The sequence below is a fragment of the Lissotriton helveticus genome, chromosome 1_1, assembly GCF_964261635.1.
Source record: "Lissotriton helveticus chromosome 1_1, aLisHel1.1, whole genome shotgun sequence".
In the NCBI taxonomy this organism is placed as follows: domain Eukaryota; kingdom Metazoa; phylum Chordata; class Amphibia; order Caudata; family Salamandridae; genus Lissotriton; species Lissotriton helveticus.
The window spans coordinates 1715043905-1715065263 of record NC_136057.1 but is presented as its reverse complement, the minus strand read 5'-3'; positions in this window follow the sequence as shown (position 1 = coordinate 1715065263).

The window sequence follows — 21359 nt, the reverse complement described above, 5'->3', positions numbered from 1 at the left end:
AAACCCCAAAATAAAATGCCGCTAAATGCCGCTAAATTTCCATTTTTGTGCCGCTAAATTTTCATTTTTGTGCCGCTAAATTTGCCAATCCATGCCGCTATATCCTGGGGGGTCTGTTTGATGACTAGGCCGCTCCCTTTGGTTTCTCTCTAATGATGTCCTGCTTAATCTCTGCACTTCATCTCTCCAGTTTCCTGCCGCTGGAACCAGCACCTGGAACCATGCGGTTACCATCTCCTCCTCTGAGTCCACTGCTGCAGTCTTTACTCATTGTGGGGGTGATACCTTAGCCTTATCCTACAGTGGTGAGTACTACTAATTAAATTGGCAGGTCCCAAAAGAATTGCTTTTCCTACTGATGTCCACGTGTCATAATATACTGTGTCTCGCCATAGGTGGCAGACAAGTATAGACTGAGGGTAACAGTCCTAAGAAGTCTGCGAGGCAGTTCCACTGTTTCTCCATTCCCTTTTCCTTCTTCCATATTTCCTCAGAGTCTTATATGTAGTGCTTGTTCTATTGGGTATTTGTAGTCAGACTCATGGGGCGGCGTGTGGTCAGCGTCAGCATCCACACCACAGAATCCTGACTGAAAGGTCGCTCTTCGTTACACAATTACCATGGCCAGAATCAAAAAATATCAAATGTCTCCTTGACGGAACCACTAACCTTCGCGACTCACTCCCATTTCAATGATTGAATCCCAATAGGTTGAATGCTGCGATGTGGGAAATTGAACTGAGGATTCCTGTCGGCATGTGGCGAAAGGACTGGGTCTTAAAACTCACAAGTGAATGCATTAGATTCAAATGTATCATCCCTACAGTTCTCTGCTTCTGCACTGGCACGGCTCACAAGGGTCAATTCCCTTCAGTGTGAAGAAAGGTATTCCTAGAAATTGCTTGCGTTCCAAAAAGGACTCATCTCCCATTCTGTGTTCTAGTACTCATTGTGCCATGTATTGCCATATGATCTTCAAGTTATCTACTGGAAATGCAAAGGATGCAGCTCTTCTCTCATCAGCATGGTTCTTCATCCTGTTCTTTTTAACTTTTGGCCATTTTCAAGCCGAGCAAGGTGACCTGTCGAACTGTGATAGTCGTGTTCAAATCGCCCTTCCAGTCAGTAATTCAGAGGGACAATTGCCTGTAGTGCATTGTGTGGTATTACTTTAAGCTCAAAGTGTTTGACTTAGAGTTTGTAAAGATGGCCTCTGGAATGGATACGAAGTCTTGTTCCAGGTGCCCACAAGTTGCTGCATGATGCTATTGCCTTGGGGCTTACGGTTGTTATCTTCCTGTGATATAATCCCACCTAATTGCAGAACTGTTGGAACTCTTTGCTACTGGAAGATAATCTTTAGTCCAAAATGACCATCTTTCAGAATGTTAATCTTCATAGAATAACCTACCTAATCTGCTTGGACCTCAAATAACATGAATATTGGCAGACACAAATGGGTATTGCTCAGATGAGCAGGTCCCAGAGAAACTGGTGGCAGCTTCTTCTCAGAAATCTGATGTTACGTGTGACAGCATCAGTGATTCAGGGTGGTTGCTACTGCCAAGTTTCTGACCGGTAAGTTTTTAGTCACTGCAATCCTGCCACGTGTTAGATATCTGTCCTGTGACTGTAACTTCATTGGGAGGATTAGACATTTCCTCATGGTATTATTCTTTCCACACTCGGAGGATGGGTGACACTGGCTTCTCTCAGTAGGCCACCATTTGTCTCCTCCATGGCAAGATCATTACACCTGTATCCCTGCGTGTGTAGGTTCTCCTCTACCATTTCGAGGGTAGAACCTTCTCATGTGGTATTACCTATGGGCAGTTTACAACTGGTTGCGCATAGTCAATAATGGGTCCCATATTTAGCTATCTGTGATCTTTCAACAGTAGCAGCGATTAATCTCACGGTGTACTTCCTCTCTTGTTCCCTTTGTTTTCACCTACCTGCAGGAAGGGACAAGTTCATTAGGACAGGCCTCCTTCACTGGGAGAGCCAGTTCTTTGGAGTTGCAGTGCTTCAGTGTACACATGTGAAGACTCTTGCCATTCTGTTTTGTACCTTGTGGTTTGGTCTTCCCAGCTCTTAGCTGAAGGCGTTAGAAGGTGGGAGGTAAAAGTGGGTAACTAGTAGTGACCTCTACGTTACACAAATATAATGAAACTGCCCAAATATTTGAAATGTTTCAAATACATTGTATAGCGCAAAGCAGAGAATAACACAGTCTGCCTAACAAATTGCTGTCCTTAAGATTGGGGGAGACAACCTTGGTCCAAGTATCCACTCCTGTGAAATTACACTGTCATCAGTCAGGCCAATCAGTCTTCGAGACAAGTCAGAGAAGGAAAAGGAGGCTGTTGTTCATTGAAAAGGAAGAGCAGAGGTCAAGAAATGCAGAACAATCTTTAAATCTCTAGCTGGGAAAAGGAGAGGGCAAGAAGAGTGAAAGAATTTGTATTAGCCAGCAGTTAGTGTTTTTATTCCTATATAGTCCAGGTGAGAGAGTGTGAACAGCAATTACGAAGCTTCCGAGCTCCAAAAAGGAGAGGGCACCCTCCATCTACAATGTTTAGGTCCGTTAGCTTCCATGTGCTAGGGGCCGTCAGCAATTAAGAAGTGTCCACCGCCATGGGATGAGGCACATTGGTCTTGGTTTTTAGAGGAACTGGTTGACCAATTATGTGTGAATTTCCATTAAGTGACGCAATGAGAGAATGTGTGAGCAATTCCTAGAGAAATGGCCTCCCTCTCCAAAGGCCATCTACTTGTCTCCCGAACCAACCCCTTCCTTTCCATGTTTTCCAATTTACCAATATATGAGGACTTATAAAATGTAGTGGAAAATCAATAAGGTGATAGCAGGCCTCAATGAAGAGTTGCTGGATGAAAGTCAAGAAATTATGGTCATGACACACATACAGATGAGATGTACTTCTTGAACCGATCAACCTCACCGCAAACAACTTGAGCCATAGACTGGCCACCTGAAATCACCTCTTCACCAGGACACCACCTCCATCATGAAATCCATCCACTCTGGAGGTTCCACAGACCAATGCCCGCACTGCATCTTCAATCTCGGTAGCCACATGATCGACCAAGAACTCACCACCGTGCTCAATACCTCAATCTCAACCGCAACAGTTCCCAAAGTCTGGAAACATGCCAAAGTCAGACTACTACTTAAAAAACCCTCTGCCGACCCCCGCGAACTCAAAAACTATTGCCCAATATCCTTGCTCCTGTTCTCGGCAAAGGTTCTGGAAAAGACCATCCACAGGCAACTCACGAAACACCTGGAGCAGAACCAGCTACTTGACGACTCCCATTCGGGTTTCCGCAGCAAGCACAGCACCGAGACTGCCCTGCTCGCAGTCACCGATGTCATCCGAACCGTCCTCGACCAGGGAGAAACAGTGGCTCTGATCTTCCTCAACTTCTGTTGCTTTCAACACCATCTCCCATCATACGTTGATCGAAAGAATTCACCAAATCGACATCTTAGGGGATGCGCTCAGATGGCTCACCTCCTTCCTCACAGGAAGAACACAGAGGGCCCGCCAACCACCTTTCATCTCCGAACCCAAAGATATCATCTGCTGTGTCACCCAGGGCTCATCCCTCAGCCCTATTCTCTGCAATGCCTACATAACCCCTCTGGCCAACATCATCAGAGCACATTGTCTCGACATAATATCCCACACACATGATACCCAACTCATCATCTGACTCACCGATGCACTACCACCACCAGGACCAACTTCCACAGATGCATGACATGAAGAACCGGATTTTAGAACCCAGCGGTGCCAGGGGCACGCCCAAAGTCTTTGGATTCACCTGTCTTGGTATACAGAGACACGGAATACTTCTGGATGGCGTCAAAGATCAAATGTATTAGCTGCAGCTAGTAACAGTAATCCCGGCAATACAACACGGTGTACAACTCAGGAGACTGCTCAACTTTCATAGAGCAGGACATCACTTTTTATCCAAATTTTGCTCATTATAAATGCACACCCACTGCAACAAACACTGACGAATGAAATAAATTTTCCCAGGCATTATCACATCGTAAAAGCTCGATTTACATTGTACCAACCCACAAGTTAATTATTAGGATTGTCCCAAATTCAATTTCCACAAACCGGACAAACCCATAATTGAAAGCACTACCCATGTAATGAAAAGTCATAAGAAAAGGAAACAGTTCAGATGCTGAATAGGATAAGATATGTACAAGGGAACTAAAGTTAACGATATCCTAAACATTGATTGGCAATCTCAGACAACGATCAGCCAGGGAAATTGGCTTCGAAAAGGGTCAGTTTCAGATGACGGGGTCAGCGTCCTGCAGTTCACTCACAAGTCAGAAAAGGTCTAGTTAATGCGTACATGAACAACGAAGCCCATGCAACTTTGTTCGTTCGGTTACCTCCACGGGCCTACATGAGGGCAACACAAAATGGCGTCACGAACAACTCGAACAAAATGGAGTCTGGTTCGAGAATCACAAAACCTCAGACCCTCCTTTTGCCATTACGTAGGCAATAACCTAAACTCATGTAAATCTGAATCCAGGTCTATGTCTATTCTCATCAGGTCATCAAGGTGTTGCTGTAGCATCATCTTATTATCCTTCGCTTCTCTCGGGACAGGTCTTCTCACACACATCGTAGCACAAAGACTACAAATGGCGGGACCAAACTGGATGCACAAACAACACGAGAAAAGGATAGCTAAAGCCATACCAAGGAACATCAGAATCTTCCATCCCCATCTGGACAACAGTCCCCAAATCCATCCAGTCAATGACCAGTTCCCTTCGTCTACATGTATAGACTCAGCGGACATATATAACTTCAAGATGACTTGGTACACTGTCGGGCATTATCTGGTATGAAAATACAGCAACTAGACCCGATCAATTTACATACCCCACCTCTATCTGCAAGTATAATATCTAAAACCATACGGTTTTGTAACGTCATAAGACGATCCGCCTGAAGCTCAGCTGTAATATTGCTAAGAGCACCTGCCGTTTCATTTATAGTGGCCTCAACCACTCTCGTAAGCTGTCGAATATTCCTACTATTGGCCATAGGACCCCAAAAGGGCACGAAACCCTTAAAGAAGTCGCCAGCTTCTTGTGCGACAGTATCTTTCGCATCGATGACACCTCTACCATATCTTGTCTTATGGTAATTGAAAACAGCAGTATATGTAGGGGGAAGCAAAAATGCCACATAACATGTACCTGAAAAATCAGGTGGCAACCATGTATATGCTCTATCGTGACAAACAAAATATGTGCCTTTAGCTGGCATGAATGGTGGAGAATTCTGGGATGCATAGACATAGGTGTGAACACACACACTCTTACCAAGCTGAGCTCTCGGATTCTGACCATTACCTTGCAGACAAAAATTACCTCGGTGGGGTACAATCCAAATAGGGGGAGACCTTTTTCGTCTCTCCTTCTCTGTCAGGCTAATGCTATATCCAGTCTTGTTCCAACCAACATATGCTTGTACTTCATCCTTAGGGATAGCATTATACGCATCGATATCTCTGATCATATCTACTATTCCCTGTATCAAGGCATTATTACTCGCATTATCTTTGACGGAACGTAAAGGAGATGCTTCGTTCGCATAAATAAACATTGCTTGGAGTGCCCACACTGACCCATTAGGCGAAAAAGGCAAAACCAAATATGGCATTCCCTTATCTGTCGTATGCGGCATAAGACCACATACCCAGCAATTCGTGGTATTTACTACTAGCTGATGCTGATGCAACAACTGTATAAATGAATTGTTAACAAATTCTGATCTTCGTGTCTGCTCATGTTCAGGCAACGTGTGAAACTCATACGGAGAAACAGTAGGAAAAGAAAGAGTAGGTTGGGACGTAGGTACAAGCGTCTGTTGTGTAATATAAACAATCCAACCCACACAAGCCAATGTAATATTCAAAAGCATCAAGAAACACAATATTAAAAAACATTTGCTACAAACCAATATACACATTTTCATTTTAGAATCAATTCTCTCAACACCTTTTTCAGATCCAAAAGACTCCATCTTCTAACGTGCTGCTCACGGCTATTACCTTCTTCACTTAAGTGTGCATCAAGATCGTACTAATGACCAAGAACCACAGACCTTTCGTCAATTCGCGACTCACCCCTTGAGGCTGTACCGCGACCCTGCAGCTGAGTCCGGATGGTGACTCGAAAAAGAGAAAAAATAGTCTCTTGTCTGAAAAGGGTGTAACTCACAACAAAAATTCAAATTTTATTTGTCCATTTGTTTGTCCTTTCTCAAACTTTATTTGTCCTTTCTCGGTCTGAGGTTATAGCGCTCTCTGCTAGGCACAGTTTGCGCTTGAAAGAGTGTTTCCAGATCCGTTGTGTCCAATCTTAAATGCGGTGGCACAGCAGCTTGCAAAATTTCATCGTCCGCACGTTCTGATTGAGTCCATTCCAAATGTGTGTCACTAAAAGGTACGAATCTAGGAATTCTTTCACATTCAGAATCAGCTATACCTCCCCGCACCCACTTTTCATACGGTAAGGGCAATGGAACCTTTTTACAATGGGTACCATGTACCCAATTCTTTTTACCAGCTACCCTAACTGCAGTCCGACTCGACAATAATACTAAACGCGGTCCAGTCCACCTTGGCTCCAAGTTCTTAGTTCGTTGAAAATTCTTAGTAAGTACATAATTACCAGGTTGAATTGTGTGGCCTGGATCCGCAGTCGCTGTCGGTAAACTGTCATAGACCTGTTGGTGGAGAACACGTAATTTAGCAGTCAAGTCATGTAAGTAATCCACCAACATAGGGTACTCAATATCACTGTATTTCTTAGGCCTTGGCACACCCCAAACATTGGCCGGACGACCAAAAACAATTTCATATGGGCTAAGTCCCACACGAGAATGTACTGTCGTCCTTGTTGACAAAAGGGCCAATGGCAAGGCATCTGGCCATGTAGTACCAGAGCTTGCTTGTATTTTAGCTAACTTCAATTTCAGAGTGCCGTTATAGCACTCAACAAGTCCAGCGGACTGGGGGTGATTCGCAGCATGAAATTTCTGATTGATACCCAAACCCGCACACACTTTCTTCATGATCTGACCCACGAATTCACTCCCAATGTCGCTCCATACCAATCTCGGCAAACCGTACCTAGGGAAATACTCTTTGAGCAAAACCTTGGCTGTAGACAAGGCAGTATTATCCTTTACGGGGTTGGCCTCTATCCATCTGGAAAAGGCACAAACGACCACAAGGACATACTTTAAGTTATTGCATCTCTCCATGTGAATGTAATCTAGGTGTATCACTTCAAACGGATACGTTGGAGGAGCAAAATGACCAGCTGGAGTTGGAGTTCCCTTTCCAGGATTATACATCAGACAAATCATACAATGCTTCACCAAATTCTCAGCACATTTAGGAATTCCAGTATTCTGCCATACTGGAGCCAACAACTTGCATATCCCTTTCGAACTAATGTGAGCCATTCCATGAGCAATAGTGACCACTGGGAGCACATACGCATCAGGCAATAAGCATCGCTTGTGCTCCGACAACTCAACCCAACAACCTGTCGAATCCAACATACCTGTAGTTTCTCTCCACACACTCACTTCTTTTTCCGTAGCTTCAGCCTGAATCAACTTCACACTTTTTATTGTGTCTTCACACATTCCACCAGCCATAACCCAATTAGCAGGGCCCGCAACATACATTCGACTTGTCATATCCTTCGCCGTTTCTTTCGCAACTTCATCCGCAAACGCATTCCCTCGACCCACATCATTCACAACCTTTCTATGTGCACTACACTTCACAATTGCAATCTGCTTTGGCAAAGTAAGTGATTCAAGAAGTTCATTCACTAATTGCCCATGCTGAATTTTCGTACCATGGGAAGTAAGAAACCCTCTCTCTCTCCACAAGCGGGCGAAGCTATGCGCCACACCAAACGCATACTGACTATCAGTATAAACATTCACTCGCTTTCCTTCTGACAACACACACGCTCTAGTCAATGCTATTAACTCTGCTGCCTGCGCTGAATTCTGTGCTATACGTGCTGTTTCAACAATTGTATGTAAAGTTGGGACAGCATATGCTGCAGTCGACTCTCCATTCGAAAGCTTAAAACACGAACCATCTACCCATAGGGTACCATCAGTATTCAAAAGAGGAGTATCTTTTAAATCAACTCTAGCCTTCATTTCCTCCTCTGTCCGGAGAAAACAATCATGCTGTTCCTGAACATCTGTCTCTACAGAAATCGGCAACAACGTAGCTGGATTCAACACATTGCACCTTTTGATGTGCACATGACTAGCCAAAAGCGTCAACTCATAACCTGACAAACGCGCACTAGTAAGATGTTGAGTCTTCGTCCTATTCAATAAGGTATCCACTGCATGTGGGACCATCACAATCAACGTATTATCCAATACCAAACCAGCAGACTGTCGAATAGAAACAGCCGCTGCCGCTGTAGCTCTCAGACAACACGGCACCGCCTTAGCTACCGGATCTAACGTAGCTGAAAAATACGCACATGGCCGCTGCTTGTCTCCAAATTGTTGCGTCAACACTGACAATGCACAACCTTCTCTCTCGTTTACATACAGTGTAAAAGGTTTACTGTAGTCCGGGGTACCCAACACCGGAGCAGAACACAATGCATCGCTTAATTCAGAAAAACTTTTCTGACATTCGTCAGACCAATGGAGAGGATACGGAGTATCTGTAAGAGTCAGCGCCAACAGAGGTTTTGCTAACAAAGAAAAATTCGGGATCCACTGTCTACAATACGAGGTGATACCTAAAAAGGCACGCACTTCTCTCTGTGTGCGTGGCACAGTCATTTGGGCAATCGCTTGAATTCGTTCTGGGGTCAATCGTCTTCCCTCCTTCGACAAGAGATGACCTAAGTAGGTCACTTCTTGTCGGCAATACTGCAACTTCGAAGGTGACACTTTATGATGAAGTTCAGACAGATGTCGTAACAAGGAAAGAGTAGCTTCTTTACTAATCTCTTCGTCATCAGCAGCAACCAGCAGATCATCAACATACTGGATAAGAGTAGCACCAGAAGGCAACACAAAATTATCAAGCTGAGTTTTCAACACCTGACTATAGATGGAGGGACTTTCACAATAACCTTGAGGAGCACGTTTAAACCGGAAGCTACGTCCTCCTAAAGAGAAGCCAAAAATATCTCTACTTTCCTCTGCGATCGGAATACTAAAGAAAGCGTTCTTCAAATCGATAACTGAAAACCGAGCAGCTGAACCAGGGATCAGAGTCAACAGAGCAGTGATATCCGGGACAACAGGAAACTGTGGCACAACAATCTTATTGACCTCTCGAAGATGGATCACAAACCGATACACAGGTGGCTGAGAAGCATCAGTACGCTTAAGGACAGGCAGAACAGGGCTGTTACACACATTACCTCTCGTTTCTTCAACTACACCCTTCCCAACCAAATCATAAATAATCGCTAAAAGAGCTCTCTCGCCATCACTAGATATTTTATATTGAGGAATACGAGGTAGCCAGGCATTTGACTTAAGGGTAACAACATAGGGTGGAATCTGCAAGAGACCAACATCATTGGGACCCGTAGCCCAAAGTGTATCAGGAAGAGAACGCAATTCCAGTGGAAGGCAATCTTTAGACAAATACATCGGGGAAATCACTTTCTTACCCATCGTAAGATGTACTCCCGAAGGAGAGCAATGTAGTGTCGCGTGCAATCTTTTCAGCAAGTCCAAACCCAACAGATTCTCATCACAACCAGTCGTTAGAATAAGGGGAGCTTCCAATTCACAAGGACCAATAGAAAGGGGCAAAGGACTAGAAACCGGATTACGAACTGGGGCGCCAGAAAATCCTACTGAAACATTGGTCAAGCCAGACAAAGGTGCGCCAGGAAGTTTAGAGTGCATAATAGAACTCTTCATCGCACCAGTATCCAAAAGAAAAGGTTCTGTCACACCTAATGTAATCACTTCAACATAAGGTCCACTCTGATCTACTGGAACTGACACTACTCCCTCTCTTTGCCCATGGCTGTCCTAACTATCATTATAACCAGCACTCTCACTCTCGACACAATAATCATCAGTGTAGTACTGGGCAGACTGAACAGTCGGAACATTTTGTCTGTCAAAATAATTCGTAGAATTCTGAGGGGGAAAGGAACGCTCATTCCGGGGAAACACACCACGTCCCCTACCCCTAGGAGCTTGTTGGAAACCACCATGACCTCTCTGACCCGATACACCATTCGCACGCTGTAACAAAATCGGACAACTACTCTTGAAGTGACCTTCTTCTCTGCAATAAGCACACTGATTAGGTCCTGGTGGGAATCGCGGAGCAAAAAACTCGGGCTTCTGTATCAATCTCTGAAAATGTGGGGGTTGCTGAAACTGAGGCTGATTCGGACGAGGCGGATAAGCTTGCTGCAAAATAACTTTCGTCTTTAGATCTCTAGTCTTCTTCTCTACTTTATCCTTCTCATCTTTATCCCTATTCTCATAATATTGTGCAGTAGCCAATATCTGGGCCGACGAAGAAACAGCCCATGAACTCTCAGAGTCCTTTAACTTATTAGAAAGTTCGGGAAGCAAATTAAAGACAAATTTGTCCACGAACAACCTTTGACCACCTTCAGTGCTCATGTCCTGACCACTATGATCGATAAACGTTTCCTCAAACCTAGTGAAGAAATCAGACACACTCTCGTCTTTCTTTTGTTTGCATGCTGCTAACTTATCCCAATTCACTCGTAAAGGAGGCATCATAGTTTTCATTAAATTAATAATCCTACCAGGTAATTCTGCAACCAAGGGCTCAGGTTTGGCACCTCCTACCTGCCGACCATCTGCAGCAGTAATATTAACCCACGTATCTCCTAATTCTGGCGCATGATCCTCATGACGGATCTTCGCCCACAAAGCTTGAGGAACTACATTACCCATCAACATATCTATGTCAGCTAAATTCATAACACACGCATCAACTGTCTGAGACAACCCCTTGTAATAACCAGCATGATTCTTACGGGGGTCAGGCAAGGTCTGGTTAAGAGCCAAGACCTCTGCTCTCTTCCAAGGGACATGTACCCACACCCGCTGTAAATGAGCCGGTACACCCTGAACCCCCAAATTAAAATTAGCAACAACTTCCTCTCTCCATACAGGAGGAACCTCTCTCATAGGATACTGCTTCACTTTCCTCCTAACAGAGGAATCAGGTTCGTACAATGTCTGAGGCGGAAGCCTAGACCTAAAAACAAGTATCGTCTCTACCGCTTCCTCAACATCGGAACCCACTATCGTCCCTTTAGCAAATTCGGACTGAACATCAAGCACTTCCTGCGGAATCGGACCCCACTCATTATTTTCCCATTCCTGACGGAGAAAAGTACACATTACATCAAAAACATACCTTTGCTTAGGCGGCGCCCACTGTAAGAAAACATCCATTACCGCTTGTAAATTATACCTAGAAGCATTTAAAACCCATCTACGAGCCAAAAGATCCAACACTGCCTGCTCTTCGGGACCAGGGAACTGACAACGACTCTGCTTACGTTCCGAAACAGGGGTCATATTCAGTGACCCAAAGAGTGGAGACAAAAGACTAGCAACAGTCTCAGTCATTTGTTTTCGAGCAGAAGGAGAAGAAGTTGCCATAAGGACAGGAGAAAGAGTGTTTTGAGGTGACAGAGGCATAGGGACAGAAGTAGCAGGAGTCGGAGATACAGGAATGTAAGGTACAAGAGCTTGAGGCAAAGCTGATAGCAAAGCTGGCGGCCCTAGAGGGGGCTGCACCGTAGGAGGGAGAACCATCTGTGAAGCAACGGGTGGCTGAACAACAGCAGGGGGTTGAACAACAAAGGGTGCAACAACCGGGGGTAATTGAGGTGCAGTAGCACCTTGCACATAAGGGGGTGGTAATCTCAGTAAATGAGACATCAAAGGATCTTTTGCAGGGTCTTCAGTCACTTTTGAAAGGGAAGGCGGCAAGGCCGGATAACATTTATCGATGGCCATGCAACGTTGTCTATCTGAGACTTCACTCGCACGATCTTCTTCGTCTTCCTTAAACTGCCTAGCAGCTTGCAGTACTGACATATTCTTATCTTTCCTATCTCTCTTTGCTTCCTTAATTTCTCGCTGTTTGGCTTCCTTACGCCAAAGGCGGAAAGAATCAAACATCGCCGGTCGGGCTTTCTTCCTAAATAGCGCAACTTCCAAATTATCTAAAATATTTAATTCAAAACTACCATGTTGGGGCCATCGTAAAACACCATCTTTCTTTGTATAACGAACCCATACTTCATTATAGGTGATAAGACCCACTCCATGTTTTGAATAGAGCTCGTAAGTCAGAGTTCCAACCCGAGGTATCGGACACGAATCCTCCAATCGGGAATCCCTATTGCAATCACAACTAAGCCATTTCCTAAATTTGCTAAGACCAGGCATCTTATAGCTCACTAATCTAGCTTCAAACTTCAAGGGGTTATCAACTATCGATACACTCGTAAATATACGAGCCCCTCGGCTTCGACTCTTGCAATAACCGAATCAAAACCAAGAAACAAAACAAAGTCGTGGGAGCGACCCACTTGTACTTAACCAAAATATCTGTCACGCCACCAGAAGACGTCTATCGTCTCGCTCTACAAATCATCACTCAAGGGTCCAAGACAGGGCGACAGTCAGGGCAGTAGTCCTTCGTAGCCGTCGGAAAGCGGGAAGCCTCGCAGCAAAAACCTTCGGTCCACGTCGACATACAGGGGTCGATGAAGTGGATGGCCTTCCTCCAGAATTTCCTCACGTGGCTCCTCGCGATCCTCGGGCTTGGACCGGTACCGCTGAAGTCGCCCCACAATGGGCGCCAACTGAAGAACCGGGTTTTAGAACCCAGCGGCGCAAGGGACACGCCCAAAGTCTTCTGATTCACCTGTCTTGGTAAACAGAGACACGGAACACTTCTGGATGGCGTCAAAGATCAAATTTATTAGCTGCAGCTAGTAACAGTAATCCCAGAAATTCAACACGGTGTACAACTCAGGAGACTGCTCAACTTTCATACAGCAGGACATCACTTTTTATCCACATTTTGCTCATTATAAATGCACACCCACTGCAACAAACACTGACGAATGAAATACATTTTCCCACGCATTATCACATCGTAAAAGCTCGAATTACATTGTACCAACCCACAAGTTAATTATTAGGAATGTCCCAAATTCAATTTCCACAAGCCGGACAAACCCATAATTGAAAGCACTACCCATGTAATGAAAAGTCATAAGAAAAGGAAACAGTTCAGATGCTGAATAGGATAAGATATGTTCAAGGGAACTAAAGTTAACGATATCCTAAACATTGATTAGCAATCTCAGACAACGATCAGCCAGGGAAATTGGCTTCGAAAAGGGTCAGTTTCAGATGACGGGGTCAGCGTCCTGCAGTTCACTCACAAGTCAGAGAAGGTCTAGTTAATGCGTACTTGAACAACGAAGCCCATGCAACTTTGTTCGTTCGGTTACCTCCACGGGCCTACGTGAGGGCAACACAAAATGGCGTCACGAACAACTCGAACAAAATGGAGTCTGGTTCGAGAATCACAGAACCTCAGACAGATGTCACTAAGATGGATGAAGAACAACTGCCTGAAGCTGAACACGGACAAGACAGAAGTACTGATCTTCGGCCTTAACAGCAACCCCTGGAACAACTCCTGGTGGCCCTCAGACCTTGGACCCACACCTTCTAAACACCCCAGAAACCTCGGAATCATCATTGATAACAAGCTTACCATGAAATCACAGATCAATTCATCTCCTCCACCTGCTTTCTCACACTACATATACTACAGAGATTTTTCAAATGGCTACCCTTGCACACGAGACGCACCGTGACTTAGCCCCTCATAACCAGCAGACTGGACTATGGCAAGACTCTATACATAGGAATCTTCGCAGACCTCTTAGAGAGACTACAAACCATACAGAACACCGTAGCCAGACTTGTCCTCGACCTCCCCCAAGGAATCTACATCACATCGCACATTAGGTAACTCCACTGGCTCCCAGTACTGAAGAGATACCAATTCAAGCTGCTAACCCATGCACACAAATCCCTAAACAACCAAGGACCCCCCTACATAAACCACTGACTCAACTTTCACCTAGAAGATTATGCTTTGCTGCCCTATCATGCTGCTAAACGCCCGCATCCACCAAAGCAGAAGCAGAGGATGCTCCTTCTCCTACATCGCAGCAAAGACCTCGAACAGACTCCCCATGCCGCTCCGGACCATCGGCTCACTTAGGGAATTCCGAAGGGTCCTCAAGACCTGGCTATTCGAATAAGGCAAGCACCTGGATACCCTACCTGGTAATTAACGGTGCTTTATAAATCCTGATTGATTGATTGATTTATTGATTGATTGATTGATTGAGGTGGAGTCTGGCAAACCTGTCAGAGAATCCCTCATATGTTGATGGTATGTGTAGAGCCTCGTCCTGCACACTGAATTTAATTACCAAAACCAGCATGGAGTATTCACATTTTAGTAAGTGCAACTCAGAGCTTCTAGAGTTCTGAGCTCCTTAGGAAGGGTCATGTGTCACAGAATTTTGTTATTTAAATTGCGCTTCACTGGCCTATCGATGGTGGTACTGGCGGCTCATTGTCAATTTACCTTAAAAAACCTCCCATTTTGTTCACTTCACAGGGGAGTTCAGTATTGGAGAACGCTACACAGTAGTTGGTATTTTACACTATATGATTATTTATTATACACTTTTCATCTTCTAATCATGCAGATTAAAATCATTGTAATTATGATAAACTAAGCAGTTATTATACAAACTAGGGCAAAGGTTAAGATTAATAAAGCTCCACTCGTATTACATTATACACCCCTGTTAGATTAATCTAAAATCTACCTAAGTTTTAACCAGCCACCTAAAAATGCTTATATTAGCTCTTTAAAGTATGCCAAAGCATGAAAGGCATCCCGTGCACCTTACTGTCTTATCAGGCCGGAAGTGGGAACTCCCTATTTCAGCATTCCCTCCACCCACCAGTAGGTGTGTCTGACACGCCCGTAAGACGGTATCTTATATAACTTTCATAAGCATGGTGATATATAGAGTGTGGAGGGGTCAACTCATGCTTGGCTCATATATCATTACTAAGGCCTTTTAGAGATGAATACAGACAGAAGACATTTATTTTCATGTCTGTATTTATTTTTAAATGTGAATATAAACTGAAATTGGGTTGCTTTTTGAGTAATTCTAAATGCTGTCTGCCATGACTGCCAGGCCAAAAGCTTTGTGAATTAATAGGTTAGGGGATTAAAAAAGAAAGGAATTTTAGTACAGAGGCTTTAACCGCAGTAGATATGCACAAGGTTGATACTGAAATTGTTTCATATACATGCATTGTTTTATCTTCTGCGGGTGCTCACAGATTGAAATCTGGCTGGGCTTCAAGCATGAGTGCATGTTTATTGGTTAAACAAATGTGGAAATATACTAATTTCAGCTTCATTTTTCCACAAAACTCAAAATAAATATATATAAATACCGATAAAATTAGCACAAAAAAATATGAATAAATACAGACGGAAATGTAAAAAAAAAATACCCTAACCTTAACCATTCCACCGGATTTTGAACAGTGGGTCCTGTCCAGAATGTATGTGGAAGCTCACTGCTATTTTTCTTCCTTCCTCAAGGTCACGTACCTCTGTAGCCAAATATATACAAAACATTCAAGGTCACGTACCTTTGTAGCCATATATACAAACTACTCAAGGTCACGTACCTATGTAGCCATATATACAAAACACTCAAGGTCACGTACCTTTGTAGCCATATCTCACCTAGCGCATTCATAAACAGTGCTTGCATTGTGCATCAGAGAATGGAAATGTTCTCTCTCTGCTTTGTCAGAGCCCGTTCACCAGTCTGACACTTTTCAATTCCTATCTCCTCCCCTTTGCTCAACTCAGCTGCTCCTTTGGCTTCAGTGTGATATGCTATGCGGACGACACACAAATCTTGGTTAACCTCTGAGCTATTTTTGCAAGGGAAAATGTCAAAAATGCCTTCTTGACATGGATGAAAAAGAATTCTTTGAAACTCCACACAGTTATAACTGAGAACCTCATGATCAGTAGTAAGAACAAACTAACATCCTGGCCTTATGAATTCTGGCACATGCAACTAAAGACTCCCCCTTTGACCCACAATTTGTGTTAGCAATCTGAGGTCTATTTTGACCACAATCTTTCTCTCAGGTCCATAACATTTCTTCCACTTACAGTCTACAGTAGAGGCTATTCAGAAAAAAACTATATTTCCTTAGTTGCTGTTCTACTGTATATGTCTCTACTTAGGCTCTCGTTCCTGCCGGATCCGGAGCTTTGAATCCAATCAAAAAGTGGCAGGTAGATTGATTTTCACTCTTCCCCTCCCTACCCACTCCTCTCCCTATGTTCAGACACTGACCGATTACAAGTATCCAAAAGAATCATTTTCAAGTCATTTTGGCTTGACCCCTCTGGCTTTTCAGAATTCAGCCTCTAGATCAATGTCTCTTTCTCGCTTCTATTTTACATCAAAGGTCACTGCTTTGTCTTTAGCTCTTTGTGCAGGAGGTCAGAGCATGGGTGGAAGGCTGCAGTCTTATGAAAGTTCATCTCATTTAGCGGTTGAGGGTCCAAGAGGACCTAAAGCTGAGTTACGCCTCTGGCTTTAGCTTAGCTCGAGCTTTCAGGGGCCTGCTCACTTCTATTCTGTAAAGGTTGCAAAGACGGAGCAAGGTGGAAAGGAGAGCCAGGAGAGTTCCATGAGGATAAGGGTAATGCGGTCACATTTCTTCAGACTCTTGATAAGGTCTGCCATGGTGTGGAGGATGTGCTTAAGGTAAGGCCAATATGTATTCTGGGATGCATTTGAGCAAGAAGTAACTCCCAGTGAAACATCTATTACAACGCAGGCATTACATCGTTGTGCCTTTACAACACAGTAAGTACCACGACTGTGACATTACCACGAGTTCCATTACAACGCAAGTCATTACAACGACTTGCGTTGGGGAATGCGGTGTTGGACTGGTGTTGGATTTTAAGTCCAGCACCTTTTCTACTGATACACCAACTTGAGTTGGAATAGTAATATAAACTATTCCTAAGTCCAGCGCTTCCCAAAAGCAAGTCATTGTAATGACTTGCATTGTAATGGAACTCATGGTAATGACACAACTGTGGTATTTACTACGCTGTGAAGGTATTTGCGGGTTTGGCATGCATGGTAACAGATGCTATTCTTACTTTCATGCCAGAAGATAGAGTAGAAGGCCTTGAACAGTAGTTCTGAAGTTGCTTTCTTGGTAGGAATGTTTTTGATTTCTTTGGCTGAGAAAGCTGGAACCAGGGGGTCTTTGCTTCCTGATGATCTGCTTTATTAGGGAGAGGTCGGTGCCCATGTTAAATATGCCCTACTTGGCATCGGGTGAAAGTTGGAGCTTGCAATCTGCCCAGGTTCATGTTGTTGAGCCAGGTTTTGACTCATTTTGGTCTGTTGGTCAACTATTTTGAACTCGGCAAAGAGGAAAATGAGGATGAAATCAAAGAGTGTTTGTTGGGGGAGGAGGTGAGAAAAGGCAAAATGAACGTTCAGGCTAGCTTCATGAAGTACAGGTGGAAAAAGGCAGATTGTGGTTTGTTCAGCAGGTTAGATGGGAGTTAAACATCGGCTGCTCAAGGATTTTAGTGACAAAGGGAATTCATGTCAGCAGTTGGATGGGGAGGAGAGGGTCAGTTGTTGTTTTTCTGTTGTATCTTGGGTATTTTTAATGCACTGCAGGATAAAGCTAGCGAAGAGAGTGGTTGGAAAAGGCATCAGGGTAGGCAAGTACTGGAAAGGAGAGTAATGGTTGAAGAGAAAGGAGGACTCCATCTAAAGTCTCTCTGTCACTGGTCATCAGTGTGGCACGTCTCTGCATGGCGAGTGGAAGTGATTGAGAATGACTGTTGTGTGGGGAAAGAACGGCTACGGTGGGCGCTTAGGGTCAATCTGGGATATGTTCTTCCGTGGTGCATATACCAGTTCGTATGTACTGTGGTATAGTATAAGTGAGGTAGCGTCAAACGTTCAAAGCTCACTCAGCAGCAGGAGTCACACATCAAGCTTTGGGCATTGGTGTCGCCGAATAATCAATGCAGATACAGGTCACTCAGTACAGAGGCAGTTCATCAATGTACAGCACAGAGCAATAGATGGGTTTTTACACTGTTATGGGGTAAAGGAGCTATTTCCAGGCAGAATGCATATATGTAGGTGGATAAAAGATATTTTTTCCAATTTAAATAACATGCATTTTTACTATGATACGGTGGGAAATTCAGTACAAATATCTCTTTCGCCCTAAAAGCCCCTCTTTGGATCAGAGAACAACAATACCAGAGTTGCTTCTTGTGTCAGATCAGTGCTCCTCTCACTGGTCACCTGTCTCCAGGGCAGGGCGGATTAGGCTCAAGCAGCCTCCTGGTTACCTGCAACACTCAAAGTGTGCCGGCGGGAGCATGTGCCCGAGTATATGCAGTAAAACACCCAAAAGCTGATCTGACGAGATGGGGAGAAGGGTGGGAGAAGCTCTATAGTTAAGGGCAACCCAGGGGCAAGTTCTCCAGGGGAAACATCCTTTACAACGCAACTTTTACCATGCAGTGCCTTTACGACGCAACTTTTACAATGCAAACCATTACCACGCATTGCGCTGGGGGGTGCTCTAGGATAGGGAATACGTTTAATTTACTATCCAACACCTTCCCTAGTGTCCACGGGGACTGGAGTTGGAATAGTAAATTAAACTATTCACTATCCAGCACCCCAAAGCGCTATGCGTTGTAAAGGTTTTCGTTGTAAAAACCGCGTTGTAAAGGCATGCGTGGTAAAAGCATGCGTTGTAATGTCATACATCCGTTCTCCAGGGACATGTGGCACTGATCACTCGCTGTGCATTGATTCACCAGGCTGCTGGGGATACCAATCACTTTGAGACTTTTTACATATAGCCTGTATATGTATACGGGTACCATAGGGTACAGGATTTACCTGGGTGAGTCGCCGTCAAAGGTCCGTTCTGATATTTTGAGGCTTGTGTGAAAAATATGGGGTTTTGGAGTCTGCACACACATTACTGTATGTCGGTGTGCTATGCCTATTGAAAAGAACCCGACAGTACCATCTCTGCACCCCACATCACGATTGCCGGGGCCACTCTTAATAAGATCCTTCATATCGACCCATTACAATGCTGCTGTAGGTGGGGTAACATAACTAGATGCACTAGATGTTCACTCAGTACAGCAAGTTAGGGTAGCACTGCAGAAGTAATCCTGAAGATGTTACTGTTTTGTTCATTCCTGTATAACTAGGAAGATTGTCCATTCTGGATATTGGGATTCTGTTTCTTTTTGTCTTCTCGATTTCCTCCATAAAAACGGGGCTATTTTTTTCGTCCTGTTTTATTTTTGTCAACAATGTTATCCCCAACAACTCAACTCCCAAACACATGAAATTGCTTAGGGTTTACATTCAGATCTATTGCAAACTGTTGAAATGGTGAAGATAATCGCAAACACCCTCATATCATGTCCTGATGACGAAGCTTCAAAACCTGTCAGCTCATGTGTAATAATGGTTGTCCTAGATTGCAACTTTATTAGACTCAGCACAGGCTTTAACATGATTGCTCTAAAACCTCCCCTCAAATTCGATATATGAGAATCAAGAAATCTGGGACCTTCACAGCATAGCGAACAACCTCTCTTCTGACATAAAAATTGCTCCAAAATTCTTGCATTTCAGGGCTCCTGGGCCCAATGTTCAGCTGTGCTTTGCTTCCCATGTAGGTCTGCACTGTAAAAATACCACTACATACTTTACATAGCAAGGACCCAGATCACATGGATGAATAAGAGCGTCTGAATTCTTTTTAGTGGCAATGGGCTCAAAGGAAAGGGACAGGAAAAGGAGAATCTTGATGCACAGGGAAGAACACAATGCCTAGCATATCTGCACTGTCTTTACGGGAAACATCCTTTACATCGAAACTTTTTCCACGCAGTACCTTTACAACGCAACTTTTACAACGCAAGCGTTACAACGACTTGCGCTGGGGGGCGCTGTAGGATAGGGAATAGTTTAATTTACTATCCAACTCCTTCCCTACTATCCACGGGGACTGGAGTTGGAATAGTAAATTAAACTATTCACTATCCAGCGCCCCCCAACGCAAGTCGTTGTAACGACTTGCGTTGTAAAAGTTGCGTTGTAAAGGCATGCGTGGAAAAAGCATGCGTTGTAATGACATACATCCGTCTTTACTCCTAGTTGCATTATTGTAAATGCAATGCACAATAACAGTCACTTTAGTTTACTCATAAGTATTACAGTGTTCATCGTGTGTTGGTGTAGCCAGTGCTGTGTCCCTGGGTGCAGGTTTCCTCATTTATGGGCTTCAGCAAGAGAGATGAACGTGTTGGTTTGGGGTTGCTTGGAAATGCACCTCAATTTCTTTCAAGTTAAATAGCGCTCCTAGAGCACTGGGGCTTCCACAGGGGCTCGTCAGCCAGTCACCCCAAGGAAGAACCATTTAAAGGCGGGAGGTGGACACAATGCCTGGCACTCGATCACAAAATCACCTTTTGTACAGCCCGGGAAACGGCTTTTACAACGAAGCCGTTTCCACGAAATCTTTAACCACGCATGCAGTACAACGCATGGTTACAACTAATGACTTTACCACGCATGCCTTTACTACGATGTTTGTAGTAAAGGCATATGTGGTAAAAGTAAAAAAAAAGGGGGGGGGCTTGGGGGGGTCTCCCCCCAAATAAAACAACTCACCATAAGTCACGTCGGCATCAGAGTCGATTAAGAGAAATCGGTAAAATTATGCCGTTTTCTCTTCACGACGTATGACGTCACCACGCAAATAGTCGGTGAAAGGTTTATGCGTGCTAAACGAATTCCGTTGTAACGCATGCGTGGTAAAGGCATGCGTTGCAACGGAATTCGTTGTATCATCATATATTCGTACAGCCCAGCACTGTCACTTCAGGAGTCTTTGAGTGCTAAAGTTGCCAAGTCTCCATCAAAAAGCCTCTTTTTAGAAATGTTAAAATAACAAAAGATTGAGGGAAAAATACAATACGGTTCTAAGCCTAAACCTTTCATTTTGCATAGATAAAGGTACTAT